The 18,026-nt window shown below is 44.2% G+C and overlaps 1 protein-coding gene across 2 annotated transcripts in view; it reads right to left on the bottom strand.

Annotated features, from left to right (window-relative positions):
• C3H15orf61 (chromosome 3 C15orf61 homolog) overlaps positions 1–18,026 on the bottom strand; it is a 75,942-nt gene that overhangs the window by 10,448 nt on the left and 47,468 nt on the right. The window contains exon 1 of one of the 2 annotated variants that reach the window (XM_075858337.1): positions 4,114–4,212. The exons of the other annotated variant lie outside the window; for it this stretch is intronic. The gene's annotated coding sequence lies outside the window, so the exon portion shown is untranslated. Of the gene's footprint in view, positions 1–4,113; positions 4,213–18,026 lie in introns of those variants that run through there. 2 annotated transcript variants of the gene reach the window in all.

The following is an 18,026-nucleotide window of genomic DNA, read 5'->3' as shown; positions in this document are numbered from 1 at the left end:
ATGTGCCTTCCCATGGGTTGTTCCATATCGTGTAGTTACTTTGAAATGTTTGCGTCCTTTCTAGAATGGGTAGTTCGTTTGGAATCTGGTTTTGCTTCGGTCATTCATTATTTGGATGATTTTCTTTTTGTGGGCCCGGCGGGCTCTGGGTTGTGCAGCACGTTGCTACGGGTGTTTCGACAGGTAATGTCGCGTTTTGGGGTACCTATTTCGGAAGACAAGACTGAAGGCCCGGTAACTGTTTTGTCATTTTTGGGCATTGAGATTGATACCGTGCAGATGATTTTTTGCTTGCCTGATGACAAGTTGGCAAGTCTGGTGTCGCAAGTTGACCAGGTCATGGGGTCTAAAAAAGTGACGTTAAAACAGTTACAGTCGTTATTGGGACTGCTGGTGTTTGCCTGTCGGATAATTCCAATGGGTCGTGTTTTTTTCTAGGCGTTTGTCCTTAGCCACTAGGGGTATATTGAAACCGAATCATTTCATCCGGGTAACGTCCTGGATGAAAAAGGATTTGTTTGTCTGGCATTCCTTTTTGAGTTCATTTAATGGTAGGTCGGTGTGTCAGGACGCTGAGTTGTCTAATATAGATTTGGAATTGTTCACGGATGCAGCTGGGAGTGATGGTTTTGGAGCAATTTTGGGCCGAAGTTGGTGTAGATCCCCTTGGCCCTCGCATTGGGGGGAGTTAGGTTTGGTACGTAATTTGACGTTATTGGAGTTTGACAACATGGCGGTGGTGCACGCGGTGAACGGTTTGTCGTCTAGTTCATTGCCGGTATTAGCGTTATTACGATGGTTGGTTTTAAAATGTTTGGAGTTAAATGTGTGGTTTCGTGCAAAACATGTTCCGGGAGTCCGTAATGTGATGGCCGATGCTTTGTCTCGTTCGCAGATGTCCTGGTTTCGGGAATTGCACCCGGCAGCTTTGGCAGAAGGGGAGTCCCCCCCCCCCCCCCCCCCTTCACTTATGGGCCCTGGTCAAGGACAACTTATGAGACTGTTGAGGGGTTCTGTGGTGCCAGCGACTTGGAAGAGTCATTGCAGAGCGTGGGATCGGTGGTTGGAGATTGCAGGGAGTAATTTCCCATCACAGGATGGTTGTCACCTTGATATCACCCTTGCAAGCTTGGTGCAGTTACATCAGGAGGGTTGCAGTGCGGCCACTGCAGGAAAACATTTAGCAGGTGTGGCCTTTATGTTAAAATTGTGGGGATGTAGAGATGTTACAAAAGAATTTGTTGTTAGGCAGTCTTTGAAAGGGTGGAGGAAAGAGGCGTTTTCCAGGGCTTCTATCCGTGTTGTGTTTTGTGTGCCGGGATGAATATGAGGTTTCGTTGTTTGGCGCGGCTTTTTCTTTGGCTTTCTTTGCCGCATTACGGGTTAGTGAGCTGGTTCCACCCAGCGTGAACACAAGCGGTGGGCTCCTCGGATCTGATGTGGTGGTTTTGGGGGATTCCCTCCGGGTCTGCGTTCGGAGGTCAAAGACAGATACGGCAGGGAGGGGAGCTTGGTTGTCGATTAGGAAGATTGGGGGCCAGGAGTGTCCGGTAAGGTTGGTTCAAGAATTTATGTCTGTACGGGCGCCCGGGGTTCAATTCTTGATACATCAAAATGGTTCAGCGATGTCGCGTTTTCAATTTGAGGCGGTTTTTAAGGCCGGGCTAAAGTACCTGGGGCTGCCACAGGGCGAGTTTGGCACGCATTCGTTTAGGATTGGCGCTGCCACGGAAGCAGATGCCTTGGGCTTGGATTCAGTGGCTATCATGCGTTTGGGTAGATGGTGTTCTAATAGCTATAAGTCGTATGTGCGACCGGATTTGGTTTTAAAGTGTGATTAATCATGGTGGTTCCCCTGTTAGTTTCCTTTTTCTCCTCCTCCCCCTGATCCCCCACCCCCTCCCCACCCCTCCCCTCCTTCCTCGTTTCCTTAGGGTATCGTGTTATGCTATTCCTGTCTGTATCCTTTTTGCATTTGTCCGGGAATTTAGCTTGACTTTTCTTTTGTTAGGGTCTCGGCGCCCCCAGGTGTGGATCCTGGGGCACTCATATGTGCATTGGGCGGCGGTCCGAGCAGTACGTAGGCCGTTGGGTCCGAATTTGGGCCTCTCACAGGCCGACGTCCACTGGAGAGGTGTCCGGGGACTACGGTGGGTGCAGTTACTGCCAGAGGTTGTGGCAGTTACGAGGCACACGGAAGGACCTGTTGTCCTGATCATCCATGCTGGGGGGAATGATATCGGCCAAGTAAAAATGGCCGAGTTATTATCGTTTATACGGACTGATTTGGCGCGATTTCAGGACCTGTTCGCCCGTTGTGTTGTGGTTTGGTCCGAGATAGTGGCGCGCACGGTGTGGCGAGGAGCGAGGAACATGGCGGCATTGGAGAGAGTGCGCAGGCTGATTAATGTGCGGGTGTCACGGTTCATTCGCTCAATAGGTGGAATTGGATTGCGGCACCAATCCCTGGAGGGGGATAATGCGGATTTGCTGGCGCCGGATGGAGTGCACCTCAATGATATCGGGCTCGATATCTTTTTATTGGATCTGTTGGATGGTGCCGAGAGAGGGCTGGCGTTGCTTGGTGGGGGTGGTCGGGGGACTGAGTAGGTTTCTCAGTTCCCCTTCTTGGCGGAAAGTACGGCAGAAGAAGACAGAGTTAGCACCCTACATGCCTGATGGAGACATGGAGCATCAGCATTTCAGGAGAAGGAGAGAAAGAAATATATATATATGTCTTCATGCCGATGGTGTAAATATAATAATAAAGCTGTGGCCACTTCCACATTTCCATAAAGAAGGTGTTGGTGTGTTATTTAATGAAGGATGGTATAAGGTCCTGGTTAGGTAAGGTGGACAATGGGTCCTTGCAGTCTTGCAGACACTGAAGCGCCTAGGGAGAGTGTCAGGGACTGCAAGGGGTTAAGAAGGATGGAACGTTTTAATAATGGCCAGGACCAGGATTGGTGAACAAGGGGTTGAGGGGCGTGGTTAAGAAGATATAAGGCAGGGGTTTGGGGCAGAAAGCCCTCTTACCTTCAAGCTGCAGTGGAAGAAACACCCGCCCTCCCTCCCCTGGTGGTGTTGGTTTTGTTTTTGTTTTTTTGAAAAATTTTCTACGGTTATATTCTTGTTCTGGCGTTTTTCTGTTTTTTTCGTAGATGTCACAGCTGGCGGAAAGTACGGCAGAAGAAGACAGAGTTAGCACCCTACATGCCTGATGGAGACATGGAGCATCGGCATTTCAGGAGAAGGAGAGAAAGAAATATATATATATATATGTCTTCATGCCGATGGTGTAAATATAATAATAAAGCTGTGGCCACTTCCACATTTCCATAAAGAAGGTGTTGGTGTGTTATTTAATGAAGGATGGTATAAGGTCCTGGGCAGGTAAGGTGGACAATGGGTCCTTGCAGTCCCATCTCAGAATTGTATTTGACAAGTTTATAAATAAACGCACCAAAATCTGCAGCATAAAATCTGCACCTGTTTCCGCATAAAAATGTAAAATCCACACCTAAAAACACATTGTATATCAAGTGCGAAGTGTACCTGCGGAATTACTTGCATTTAGTTGCGGTTATGATGCAGATTTTCCGCATCAAATTCCGCAACATGTGCATGTAACCTTACGCTAAGACCTCATTCACACGAACGTGTTAAAAGTCCGTGTGACGGCCGTTGAAACGGCCGTCACGCAGACCTATATATTTCAATGTGGCCGTTCAGCAGCATGTCAATTTCTGCTGCGGAAAGTGGACTGAATTTTTCAGAGAAGATATCGCCATCTCACAGACATAAACACAGCAAAATCCGCATTTCTTTCTGCAGTAAAAAAGGCAGGAAATGCTGCAGTTTTTTCCGCAGCAGATTGTCCGCTAGTTTAAGCGGAGACACTGCAGAAATTCTTTACAGCAAATCCATTACGTGTAAACAAGCCCTTACACTAACACAAAGCACTCTCCTGGTGAATAAGCAGTTATTATCAGTGGCAGAACATGCTGGGAGTTAAAGCTTCTTTATGTGCCCAGAGATATCTAAACTCCTCCAAAACACGTGACCTCCCCAGTGACCCCTGTGCCAGTCACCACCGAGCTACACCTCACCTACCTCATCACCGCAGAAGCAGCTGAATTCCCTCTGATGATGTCACCACCATGTGATAGGTCACATGACTGGAAGGCATAAAGCAGTCATGATGGTGCAGCTGTGTGCTCTGAGTCTGCACAGTGAGGTCAGGCAGGAGGGGCAGCCGGTGGCTGCATGTGCTGTGGTTTCAACGCCTATACAGTATGTGTTTGTCTATATCTGCGCTGACATGTTCTAGTATTTAACCCCTTCAGGAAACAGGCGTCTTTTACTTTTGAGAAACCAGTACTTTTTTCGTACCTGTATTGTCTTTTCCTGCGTGAGTTGTAGATTATTATTTTTTTTTATGGTACTATTTAGTGCTACGTACACAAGTGTTTTGTTAGACTTTTTTAGGATCGGGTGGATAGGAGGGATCGGGTGGATAGGAGGGATCGGGTGGATGGGATGTTATTGTCTCATATGTTACTTGTTTGTATATTATGAAAACGCGTGTCAATAAAAATTGGATTTAACCCCTTCCCGACATTTGACGTATCCATACGCCAAAGTCGGGTAGAGGAAGTATGGAGTGAACCCGCCCCATACGATGCTGGTGTCAGCTGTATGTTACAGCCGACACTTCAGAGTAACAAGCGGCATTGCGCTCGAGTGCGATCCCACTCGTTTAACTTGTTAAATGCCGCGGTCAGTAGCGACCGTGTCGTTTAAATCGTTAGAAAGAAGGGGGTGACCCCCTCTAACAGCTCATTGCGCCCCTGCAATGCAATTGTGGGGTGGCGATGGTTGCTACGGCTGCCTGGGGGACCCAACGAAGGCCCCCAGGTCCGCCATCTTTGTGCTCCTATTAAGTGCTGCCTCTGGCAGGGGTTAGTAGAAGCCTGTCAGAATCACGATATACTGCAATACGTTAGTATTGCAGTATATAGTGCAAGCGATCTAACGATCGCTGGTTGAAGTCCCCGAGGGGGACTAATAAAAAAAGTAAAAATTAGTATAATAAAGTTGTTGTTTTATGTAAAAAAATATTAAAAGCTCCCATTTTCCCCCTAGAGCATAGTAAATAAATAAACATAATTGGTATCGCCGCGTCCGTAAAAGTCTAAACTATTACAATATATCATTATTTAATCCGCACGGTGAACGCCGTAAAAAAAATAAAATGTAAACGCCAGAATCACACTTTTTTGGTCACCTAATCTCCCACAAAAAAATAAAATAAAAAGTGCTAAAAACGTTGCATGTACCCCAAAATGATATCATTGAAAACTACCGCTTATCCCGCAAAAAATAAGCCCTCGTACCGACGAGGAAAAATGTACGGAAAAATAAGTTATGACTCTCAGGATTTGGCGACACAAAATAAGTTTTATTTTTTACAATTAGGTTTTACTTGTAAAATATATTTAAAAAAACTATATATATTTGGTATCACCGTAATCTTATTGACCCACAGAATAAAGTTAACATGTTGTTTCAATTGCACGGTGAATTCCGTAAAAACGAAGCGCAAAAAACAATGGAGGAACTGCTGTTTTTTTCATTTTCTACCCCACAAATATATATATATTTTTCCCATTATATTGCACAATAAATGGTGCTACAGAAAACGACAACTCGTCCTGCAAAAATCAAGCCCTCATAGGACTATGTCGACTGAAAAATAAAAAAGTTATGGCTTTTGGAATGGGGGGAGAAAAAAACTAAAATCTGAAAAATGGCTGCGGCGGGAAAAGGTTAAAAAAAGGACCTTGGTACTCTCTTACACATTTTCTGGGACTGCCCCCTGCTGACGGACTTCTGGTCTGAGGCGTGGCGCATTTCCTCGAAATTTACGGATTTCCCACTCCCGAGATCATCGGGCCTCTTCCTGCTCCATCTGTGTGAGGTGCCGTTATCCACTTATCGACGGTCAGTGGTGCGCCACCTAGTGAATGCAGCCAGAGCGTGTGTTCCCGCGCTGTGGAGACAATCCTGCCCCTCGTCTGTGGGCATGTGGTTTGGTAAGATTCAGGAGATCATGAGAATGGAGGACCTCACGGCATCAATGAGAGGATCCCACGCCACCTTCCTCAAAACATGGCGTGAATGGATTCGATTTCAATCCTCCGTGGAATACAAGACCGTCATGGCCTCTTGAGCTTACTCAGTGGGTCAGTTCAGTTCTTTCCCCCTTCTCTCTCTTTTCTGTCTTCCCCTCTCTTTTGTTGCTCTGTATCGCTTGAGGGTATGTGCACACGAGAAGTGCCTTTTACGTCTGAAAAGACAGACTGTTTTCAGGAGAAAACAGCTGCGTCGTTTCAGACGTAAAAGCTCCTCCTCGCATTATGTGAGGCGTCTTTGACGCTCGTAAATCTTGAGCTGCTCTTCATTGACTTCAATGAAGAACGGCTCAAATTACGTTGCAAAGAAGTGTCCTGCACTTCTTTGCCGATGCAGTCAATTTATGCGTCGTCGTTTGACAGCTGTCACACGACGACGCGTAAATGACAGGTCGTCTGCACAGTACGTCGGCAAACCCATTCAAATGAATGGGCAGATGTTTGCCGACGTATTGTAGCCCTATTTTTAGACGTAAAACGAGGCATAATACGCCTAGTTTACGTCTGAAAATAGGTCGTGTGAACCCAGCCTGACTGTTCTTCCTTATGGGTTTATATGCATGGCTGCGGGTTCAGGGTGCATACCAGAGCTTCTCTAGCCTCATTGATCTCAGCGACATGTGTTATATTTCTCCATGATCTTTGTACCTTTGTATTTCGAGTTGTTGGCCTGTGAGCCGATGTTGGTGCAGCATTGGTCTGCACCATGATATTATGCTCTCTTGAAAACGGAAAATAAAAGAATTAAAAAAATAAATACATTTAAAAAAGGACCTTTTTAGGACATAAAGAAAAAAATGTCCTATTGTTTTCATCTTGTCTCATTTTCACACCGGAAGCACTCCCAGTAAACCCCCCCCCCCATTTGTAATTGTGACGGCATAAACAATCGTGTGGTTAACCCCTTAAAGGGGTTTTCCAGGAATACATTTTCTTTATATTTTACATATATTTTAATTAGGCGCTATAATATAGATGACAGTAATGCTTTTTATTTTAAAAAAAACAAACTCTTTTTACCACTTTATTAGCGATTTTGGTTTATGCTAATAAGTTTCTTAATGCCCAAGTGGGCATTGTACAGGGGAGTGTATGACGCTGACCAATCAGCATCATGCACTCTTCTCCATTCATTTACACAGCATCATCGTGTTCTTACTAGAACACGATGTGCTGCCACATACACAGACATTAACGTTAATCAAGTGTCCTGATAAGAATATACATGACCTCCAGCCAAGACGTCATCTGTATTCAGAATCCCGACACTTCTGTATCTTTTCTGTGAGATTTACAGTAAGGGAAACGAAATCTCGTTTACCTCGTAATTTCGCGAGATTACGCGTGGTTTGCTGGAATCTCACAGAAAAGATTCAGAAGTGTCAGGATTCTGAATACACATGACGTCCAGGCTGGAGGTCATGTATATTCATTATCAGGACACTTGATTAACATAAATGTCTGTGTATGTGGCTGCACATCGTGTTCTAGTAAGAACGCGATGCTGCTGTGCAAAATGAATGGAGAGGAGTGCATGACGCTGATTGGTCTGTGTACCCTTGTCTGTTTGTCTGTTGTGCACTTACTGAGCGTTGGGACCGTCGCTCAGTTGTACGCCGTCGCCGAGCGAGGACACATCGGCACCAGAGGCTACAGTTGATTCAGCAGCAGCATCAGCGTTTGCAGGTAAGTAGCTACATCGACTTACCTGCAAACGCCGATGCAGAATCAAATGTAGCCTCTGGTGCCGATGTGTCCTCGCTCGTCCGACACGATGCAGGACCTGGGGCAGGAAGTGAGTGACGTCACAGCGTGATCTCTCGAGAACACGCTGTGTGTCTGCACTGCCAGAAGCTGGGCGTTGTGAAGAGAAGTGGATGATACTGATTCGTCAGCATCATACACTCCCATTCACAACGCCCAGCTAGTAAAAGAAGTAAAAACGCCCCGATTTACATACACAATACACGCCCAGTTGTACTTTTACTTTAAACACGCCCAGTTGTACTTTAGAAAGCCTCATGTGCATAAATATAAAAATGGTCATAACTTGGCCAAAAATGCTCGTTTAACCCCTTCGCGCTCAGGTCAGTACTATTACGTCGCGCTAAATACATCGTTCGCGCTCAGGTCAGTAATAGTACTGACCTGAGTAAACACGGCGCCATTTAATCCCGGCGCGTGCTTGAGCTGTGATAACTGCTGTTTCTGACAGCACGCTATCACAGCTTAGTGTGCAGGGACCGATCGCGGTGGTCCCCGCCGATTAACCCCTTAGAAGCCGCGTTCAATAGCGATCGCGGCTTCTTAGGGGTTAAGCTGCCATCGCCGGCCTGCTACACGATAGCGGGCCGCGATGGCTACTATGGCAACCAGAATCCTAACAATGGACTCTGGCTACGCCATCGACGGAAGCCTAGTGGGTCCCGAAAAAATCAGGACCCACTATGCTTGCTGTCAGCGAACAGCTGACAGCTCTAATACACTGCACTACGTATGTAGTGCAGTGTATTAGAATAGCGATCAGAGCCTCCTGCCCTCATGTCCCCTAGTGGGACAAAGTAAAAAAAGTGTGAAAAAGTAAAAAAAAGTTGTGTAAAAATAAGAAAATAAAAGATTTAAAAGTAATAAAATTAAAAGTCCCCCTTTTTCCCTTATCAGTTCTTTATTATTAATAAAAATATATAAATAAACAAATAAACTATACATAATTGGTATCGCCGCGTCCGTAACGTCCTGAACTACAAAACGATGCCGTTATTTATCCCGCGCGGTGAACGCCGTAAGAGAAAATAATAATAAACCGTACCAGAATCACAATTGTTTGGTCACTTCACCTCCCAAAAAATTGAATAAAAAGAGATCAAAAAGTCGCATGTACCTAAAAATGGTACTGATCGAAACTACAGTTCGTTACGCAAAAAATAAGTCCTCGCACGGCTTTCCTGATGGAAAAATAAAACAGTAATGGCTCTTAGAATAAGGTAACACAAAAAATAAATTATATTTTCCAAAATGTATTTTATTGTGCAAACGCCATAAGACATAAAATAAAACTATAAACATCTGGTATCGCCGTAATCGTATCGCCCCGCAGAATAAAGTGAATATGTCATTTATAGCGCACGGTGAACGCTGTAAACATTTTTTCATAAAAAACAATAGTAAAATTGCTGTTTTTTAGTCACCACGCCACCTAAAATTAGAATAAAAACTGATCAAAAAGTCGCATGCACCCCAAGAAAACTACAATGGATTCCTCAAGGTCTCTAGTTTCCAAAAAGGGGTCACTTTTGGGGGGTTTCCACTGTTTTAGCACCACAAGACCTCTTCAAACCGGACATGGTGCCTAATAAATTAAAATAAATTAATTAAATGTCACCTCTACTTTGCTCTAAATTCCTGTGAAACACCTAAAGGGTTAATAAACTTTTTAAATGCTGTTGTGAATACTTTGAGGGGTCTAGTTTCTGAAATGGGGTGTTTGATAAGGGTGTCTAATATATAGGCCCCTCAAAGCAACTTCAGAACTGAGCTGGAAACTAAAAAATAAAATAAAAATGAGGCAATACTTCGCTTCTTACATTATACTCATAATGAGCCGTGCCCACCCCGAGATGACCCCAGTTTTGACCGTTTGTATAAACGGAGACCCCTATTAGACCATTTCAGTGCCCGGTTTTCCCAAGCATACACCCCGAGAAGTGTATTTCTATAGATGAATCCCTGGTACATTTGAAAGGGAGGCTTCAATTCCGTGAGTACCTGCCGGGTAAGAGGGCAAGGTATGGCGTGAAGATGTATAAGCTGTGCGAGAGTGCATCCGGGTATACCTACAAATTTAGGATATATAAAGGGAAGGACACCAGTACTCAGCCCCCAGAATGCCCCCCCTTACTGGGAGTTAATACAAAAATTGTGTGGGATTTGGTGCACCCACTGCTGGAGGCCTCCCTAAGACTCTGCTTGGTCAAACACTCAGAAGGGGTGAGAGCAGGGCACAATCTAGCAGCAACATATTGTGTGTCAAGTACAAGACCAGGGAGATGCCACACCAGTACCCATGTACCTGTACGAGGTACCAGTACAGGGACCCCCAAACTAGACTGCATCCTGGACTACAATAGGTACATGGGAGGGGTGGACTTGTCAGATCAAGTCCTGAAGCCTTACAGTACTTCTGGAAGCGGGGCCACAGGCATCGTACCAGGGCAACACTTTTTAGGAGAAGTTCCCCAAACTGGCAAGAAGGGAAAAAGTCAAAAGTGGCGCAGAGTCTGCTATAAGAGGGGGATAAGGAAGGACACAATATATCAATGTGACGCGTGTCCCGAAAAACCAGAGCTCTGTATGAAAGAGTGTTTTAAAATTTATCATCCATCCCTTTATTTTTAATTTACCCCAGTTTTACTCGCTCTGATCCACTTCGCACAGCTTACCCCTCCTCATCTTTCCCCTCTGAGCCCTGCTGTGTGCCCAGGCAGCTGATAACAGCCACATGTAGGGTATTGCCGTACCCGGGAGAGCCAACATTACAGTTTATGAGGTGTATATCTCCGGTGGCGCATGCTGGGCACAATATATCGGACACTGAATTGGCATATATGTATAGAAAATTGCAAATTTCACTCTGCACCAACTGCTGCACATTATCTTTTACACAATACCTGTGGGGTCAAAATGCTCACTACACCTCTAGATGAATGCCTTAAGGGGTGTAGATTTTAAAACAGGGTCACTTCTTTGGGGTTTCAACTGTACTGGTACCTTAGGGGCTTCTGCGTACAAGACTTAGCACCAGAAAAGCTCCAGTAGGCCAAATGGTGGTCCTTTCCTTCTGAGCCCTGCCGTTTGCCCAGGCAGCTAATAACAGCCACATGTAGGGTATTGCCGTACCCGGGAGAACCCACATTACAATTTATGGGGTGTATGTCTCCGGTGGCACATGCTGGGCACAATATATCGGACACTGACATGGCATATATATAGAAAATTGCAAATCTCACTCTGCACCATCTGCTGCGCATTATCTTTTACACAATACCTGTGGGGTCAAAATGCTCACTACACCTCTAGATGAATTCCTTAAGGGGTGTCGTTTTTAAAACGGGGTCACTTCTCGGGGGTTTCAACTGTACTGATACCTCAGGGGCTTCTGCACACACGACTTAGCACCAGAAAATTCCCAGTAGGCCACATGGTGGTCCTTTCCTTCTGAGCCCTCCCATGGGCCCAAACGGCAGTTTATCACCACAAATAGGGTATTGCCACACTCAGGACAAATTGGGCAACAAAATGCGGTATTTTATTCCTTGTGAAAATAAGAAATTTTGAGCCAAAACTACCTCTTATTGGAAAAAATAATTTTTTTTTTAATTCACAGCCCAATTCAAATAAATTCTGTGAAAAAACTGTGGGGTCTAAATGGTCACAACACCCATAAATAAATTCTTTGAGGGGTGTAGTTTCCAAAATGGGGTGACTTCTGGTGGGTTTCCATTGCTTTGATACCTTTGGGGCTCTGCAAATGTGACATGGTACCCGAAAACCAATCCAGCAAAATCTGGGCTCCAAAGAACACATAGCGCTCCTTTCCTTCTGAGGCCTCCCATGGGCCCAAACGGCAGTTTATCACCACAAATGGGGTATTGCCGCACTCAGGACAAATTGGGCAACAAATTGGGGTATTTTATTCCTTGTGAAAATAAGACATTTTGAGCCAAAACTATCTCTTATTGGAAAAAAATACATTTTTTTTAATTCACAGCCCAATTCAAATAAATTCTGTGAAAAAACTGTGGAGTCTAAATGGTCACAACACCCATAAATGAATTCCTTGAGGGGTGTAGTTTCCAAAATGGGGTCACTTCTGGTGGGTTTCCATTGCTTTGATACCTTTGGGGCTCTGCAAATGCGACATGGCACACGAAAACCAATCCAGCAAAATCTGGGCTCCAAAGAACACATAGCGCTCCTTTCCTTCTAATACCTCCCATGGGCCCAAACGGCAGTTTATGGCCACAAATAGGGTATTGCCACACTCAGGACAAATTTGGCAACAAAATGGGGTATTTTATTCGTTGTGAGAATAAGACATTTTGAGCCAAAACTACATCTTATTGGAAAAAAGTTTTTTTTTTTTAATTCACAGCCCAATTCAAATAAGTTCTGTTAAAAAACTGTGGGGTCTAAATGGTCACAACACCCATAAATAAATTCCTTGAGGGGTTTTGTTTCCAAAATGGGGTCACTTTTGGTGGGTTTCCATTGCTTTGATACCTCTGAGGCTCTGCAAATGCGACATGGCACCCGAAAACCAATCCAGCAAAATCTGGACTCCTAAGAACACATAGCGCTCCTTTCCTTCTGAGGCCTCCCATGGGCCCAAACAGCAGTTTATCACCACAAATGGGGTATTGCCGCACTCAGGACAAATTGGGCAACAAAATGGGGCATTTTGTTCCCTGTGAAAATAAGAAATTCTGATCAAAAATGACATCTTATTGGAAAAATTGTCATTCTTTTAATTTCACAGCCCAATTCAAATACGCGCTGTTAAAAAACTACGGGGTCAAAATTGTAACAATAACCATAAATTAATTCCTTGAGGGGTGCAGTTTCCAAAATGGGGTCAGTTTTGGGGGATTCCTACTGTTTTGGCACCTCAACACCTCTCCAAACCTGGCATGCTGCCTAAAATATATGCTAATAAAAAAGCACCACCAAAATGCACTAGGTGCTTCTTTGCTTCTGGGGCTTGTGTTTTAGTCCACGAGCGCAGTAGAGCCACATGTGGGACATTTCTAAAAACTGCAGAATCTGGACAATACATATTTAGTAGTGTTTCTCTGGTAAAACCTTCTTTGTTACAGAAAAAAAATATAATAAAATTGAAATTCAGAAAGAAAAATGAAATTTGCAAATTTCACCTCCACTTTGCTTTAATTCCTGTGAAATGCCTGAAGGGTTAAAAAACGTTCTAAATGCTGTTTTGAATACTTTGAGGGGGGTCTAGTTTTTAAAATGGGGTGCTTTATGGGGGTTTCTAATACATAGGCCCCTCAAAGCCTCTTCAGAACTGAAGAGGTACCTTAAAAAAAGGCTTTTGAAATTTTCTTAAAAATATGAGAAATTGCTGTTTATGTTCTAAGCCTTGTAACGTCCAAGAAAAATAAAATAATGTTCAAAAAACGATGCCAATCTAAAGTAGACATATGGGAAATGTGAACTAGTAACTATTTTGGGTGGTATAACCGTCTGTTTTTCAAGCAGATGCATTTAAATTCTGAAAAATTCTATTTTTTCTAAATTTTCTCTAAATTTTGCAATTTTTCTCAAATAAAGACTGAATATATCGACCAAATTTTACCACGAACATGAAGCCCAAAGTGTCACGAGAAAACAGTCTCGGAATCGCTTGGATAGGTTTAAGCATTCCGACGTTATTACCACATAAAGTGAAATATGTCAGATTTGAAAAATGGGCTCTGAGCCTTAAGGCCCAAACTAGGCTGCGTCCTTAAGGGGTTAAAAAAAACCAAAAAACGTTACTCTTATCTACATTGCAGCGCCGATCTGCTGCAATAGGAGATATGGGTTGCAAAATCTGGTGACAGAGCCTCTTTAAAAAAAAAATCCACTTATCACATATCTTCTTTGAATTTAGCGCCGTTTGTTTACATTCACTCCAGGTACGGTTTGTTGATGTTTCCTTCTGATAATACTTATTTTCCCTGCAGGCATTGCAGGCTGTAATGAGCGTACATGTACAGCCTACCAAGAGTTCATGTGTGCTGTCCTTGCTCGTCCCCGCTGACATCCTTCCCTGTACTTGTGTTTCCTTGCTGACATTCTTCTTTTTTTGCACCCCAACACCTCCGTAGATGTCATCCCCCACCTCCATAGATGTCACACTCCCCCTCCCCCACCTGTACCTAGCTCTATTGTACCTCACCGAAGGAGCGGAATCCCACTGTGTTCGTGGATTCTGCTCCTGGACACTTCGCTTGATGTCTCTGTCCATATATGGACAGAGACATCAAGCGATCCGTTCTGGACCGGAACCACAGGCCACTGTGGTGCTATGTACATAAAGGCGGGGGAGTATTTGTGGGGGGGTATCTACAAGTGGCTGTGTGTCACATCCTATAAGGGGCTGTGTTTCACTACCTATAAGGGGCTGTGTTTCGCAGGTGCCGTCCTTGTTCACTGTGAATGCGCACAGGCGCGCTCACAGTGAACAACTCATAGGCTGGGCGGGCACTAAAGAACAAGCACCCGCAGAAACGACACGTCATCAGTGACGTGTCGTATACCATCCGAGGTCTCTCTGGTCCGAGACCATGTGATGGGTATACGACACGATAGTGGAGGAGGCTGAAAATATGATGTCGGAGGTCATATAATGAGCAGGAAAAAGCAGCCAGAGTGGAGAACCGAAGCAAGATTGCAAGGGTAAGTATGTTAAGAAATTGTAAATATGTGCAATGTGGTTGTAAATGTAAAAAAAACAAAACTCTGACAACCCTTTTAAAGAGACTCTGTCAGCACATTATAAGTGCCCTATCTTCTACATAAGGGGATCGGCGCTATAATGTAGGTGACAGTAATGCTTTTTATTGAGAAAAACAATCTATTTTTACCACGTTAGGAGCGATTTTAGCTTTATGCTAATTAGTTTCATAATGCCCAAGTGGGCGTGTTTTCACTTTAGACCAAGTGGGCGTTGTACAGAGGAGTGTATGACGCTGACCAATCAGTGACCAAGCAGCGTCATACACTTCTCTCCATTCATTTAGTCAGCGCATAGTGACACTGCGTTGTTCACTATGTGTTGTCTTATACTGACATATTAACGTTACTGAAGTGTTTAGACAGTGAATAGACATTCCTTCCAGCCAGGACGCGATGTCTATTCACAATCCCGGCACTTCGTTAACGTTTGTTTGGTACTTACAGCAGAGCAAGCGTAATCTCGCGAGATCACGCTGTAAATGACAGGTTACAGCGAGATTACGCTTTGCTCTGCTGTAAGTACCATAGAAACGTTAACGAAGTGCAGGGATTGTGAATAGACATCCTGTCCTGGCTGGAAGGAATGTCTAGTCACGGTCTAAACACTTCAGTAACGTTAATATGTCAGTATTAGGCATCATTTAGATGAGCGTAATATACGCGCGTGCTTTACACGCGTGTTGTACGAACCCATATTAGGCTATGGGGCAGTGCAGACAGTCCGTGAGTTTTGCGCAGCGTGAGTCCGCTGCGTAAAACTCACGACATGTTCTATATTTCTGTGTTTTTTGCGCATCACGCACCCATTGAAGTCAATGGGTGCGTGAAAACCACGCAGGTCGCACGGAAGCACTTCCGTGCGAACTGCGTGGTTCGCGCAACAGCTGTCATTCTCTGAATGTAAACAGAAAAGCACCACGTGCTTTTCTGTTTACAAACATCCAAACGGAGTGTCAAAATGATGGCGGCTGCGAGAAAATCTCGCAGCCGCACATCATACACTGATGACACACGCATCTGTTAAGTGCCTTTTGCGCACGCAAAATGCAGCGTTTTTTGCGTGCGCAAAACGCACACGCTCGTGTAAATCAGGCCTAAGACAGCACATAGTAAACAACGCAGTGTCACTATGCGCTGACTAAATGAATGGAGAGAAGTGTATGACGCTGATTGGTCAGCGTCATACACTCCTCTGTACAACGAGGTGAAATCTACACGTTTCATTTTTTTTTTGTCAGAAAATCCTGTTTATTCAATTTTTTCAGTAAAACAGAAGGTTTTAACAGAGAAACGAAACTCAATACTTATTGCCCAGATTCTTCAGTTTTGAGAAATATCCCACATGTGGCCCTAGTGTGTTTATGGACTGAAGCACCGGCCTCAGAAGCAAAGAAGCACCTAGTGGATTTTGAGGCCTCCTTTTTATTAGGCACCATGTCCGGTTTGAAGAGGTCTTGTGGTACCAAAACAGTGGAAACCCCCCAAAAGTGACCCTATTTGGCAAACTACACCCCTCGAGGAATTTATCGAGGGCTATAGTGGGCATTTAGATCCCACAGGTTGGTTTGCGGCATTTTATGGAATTAGGCTGTGCAATTGAAAATCACATTTTTCCAATAAAAGGTACGAATTTTAAATTTTGACAAGGAATAAAGGAGGAAAAGCACCCCAACATTTGTAAAGCAATTTCTCCCGATTATAGCAATACACCACATGTGGTCATAAACTTCTGGTTGGATAAACGGCAGAGCTCAGAAAGGCAGGAGCGCTATTTGGCTTGTAGATTATACTGGATTGGTTTCTAGGCGCCATGTTGCATTTGCAAAGCTTCTGAGGTACCAGTATAGGGGAAACCCCTTAAAAGTAACCCCATTGTGGAAACTACACCCCTTGAGGAAATAATTGTAGTTTTAATGGGGTGCATGCGACTTTTTGATCCGTTTTTATTGTATTTTTAAGATGTGTGTTGACTAAAAAACAGCAATTCTACTATTGTTTTTTATTCCTTTTTTTTTTTTTTTTACAGCGTTTACTGTGCGCTATAAATGACGTTCACTTTATTTTACGGGACGATAAGATTACGGCAATATCATATGTTTATCGATTTATTTATTTTTTTATTATTATTTTATGTCTTATGGTGTTTGCACAATAAAATACTTTTTATAAAAAATCATTTACTTATTGTGTAGCCTTATTCTAAGAGCCACAACTTTTTTATTTTTCCATCAAGAAAGCTATGTGAGGGCTTGTTTTTTGCGTAACCAACTGTAGTTTAGATCAGGACACTTTTTAGGTACATGCGACTTTTTTATCTCTTTTTATTAAATTTTTTGGGTGGTGAAGTGACCAAAAAATTGTGATTCTGGTAAAACTTTATTTTTACACACCTTTTTTTGTCCCACCTGGGGACTTGAGGGCAGGAGGCCATAATCACAATTTTAATGCACTACACTACATGCGTAGTGCAGTGTATTAGAGCTGTTAGCTACTCGCTGACAGCATGCAAAGTTGGTCCTGAGTTCGTCAGGACCCACTAGGCTTCCGTAGATGGCATAGCCGGAGGCCATTATTAGGCCTCCGGTTGCCAAAGCAGCCATCGCCGCCCGCTATCATGTAGCCGGCCGTCGATGGTGGTTTAACCCCTAAGAAGCCGCAATCGCTATTGAACGTGGCTTCTAAGGGGTTAATCAGCGGGGATACCACGATCGGTCCCCGCTGAATGTGGTGCGGCAACTGCTGTACGAGACAGCAGTTGTCACAGCTCCTGTATGTGCCGGGAGGACGGCTGAAATGACCGATTCTCCCGTGACGTACTATTAGGTCATGGAGCGCGAACGATGCAGTTGCCATGACCTAATAGTACATCCAGGAGCGGTAAGGGGTTAAAAAATGTATTGAGGACTTTGAGGGTGGGAACACACCAGGCTAATCTATGTAAAACCACACAGTGTATCCGCCCTGGTAGCTGCAGGGAATTCCAACAGAAAAACCCTGCCAAATGGTGGTGCAGTTTTTTTAGCAGCATGTCCGCTGTGGAAATCCTGCAAGGGAAAAAATGTTTCGCTTTTACACCCCGGCTGTAGTCATGGGGACGCGTCCCTCTGTTCTGAGCACAGCCCAGCCTCCTGGGATGACGCTGTAGTCCATGTGACCGCTGCAGCCTTTGATTAGTTGCAGCAGTTACAGTTTGATTAGTTGCAGCAGTCAAAGGACGCCGGACTGCGCTCAGGATAAAGGATCGCATTGCTACGGCAGGGGATAAGTATGACCACTTTTTTTTTTTCAATAAAATATATATATATTTTTTTCATTTGC

Source organism: Rhinoderma darwinii, chromosome 3 (genome assembly GCF_050947455.1).
Source record: "Rhinoderma darwinii isolate aRhiDar2 chromosome 3, aRhiDar2.hap1, whole genome shotgun sequence".
Classification (NCBI taxonomy): Eukaryota; Metazoa; Chordata; class Amphibia; order Anura; family Rhinodermatidae; genus Rhinoderma; species Rhinoderma darwinii.
Note: the sequence above shows the minus strand (reverse complement) of the source record. Positions and strands in the feature narration are given on the sequence as shown.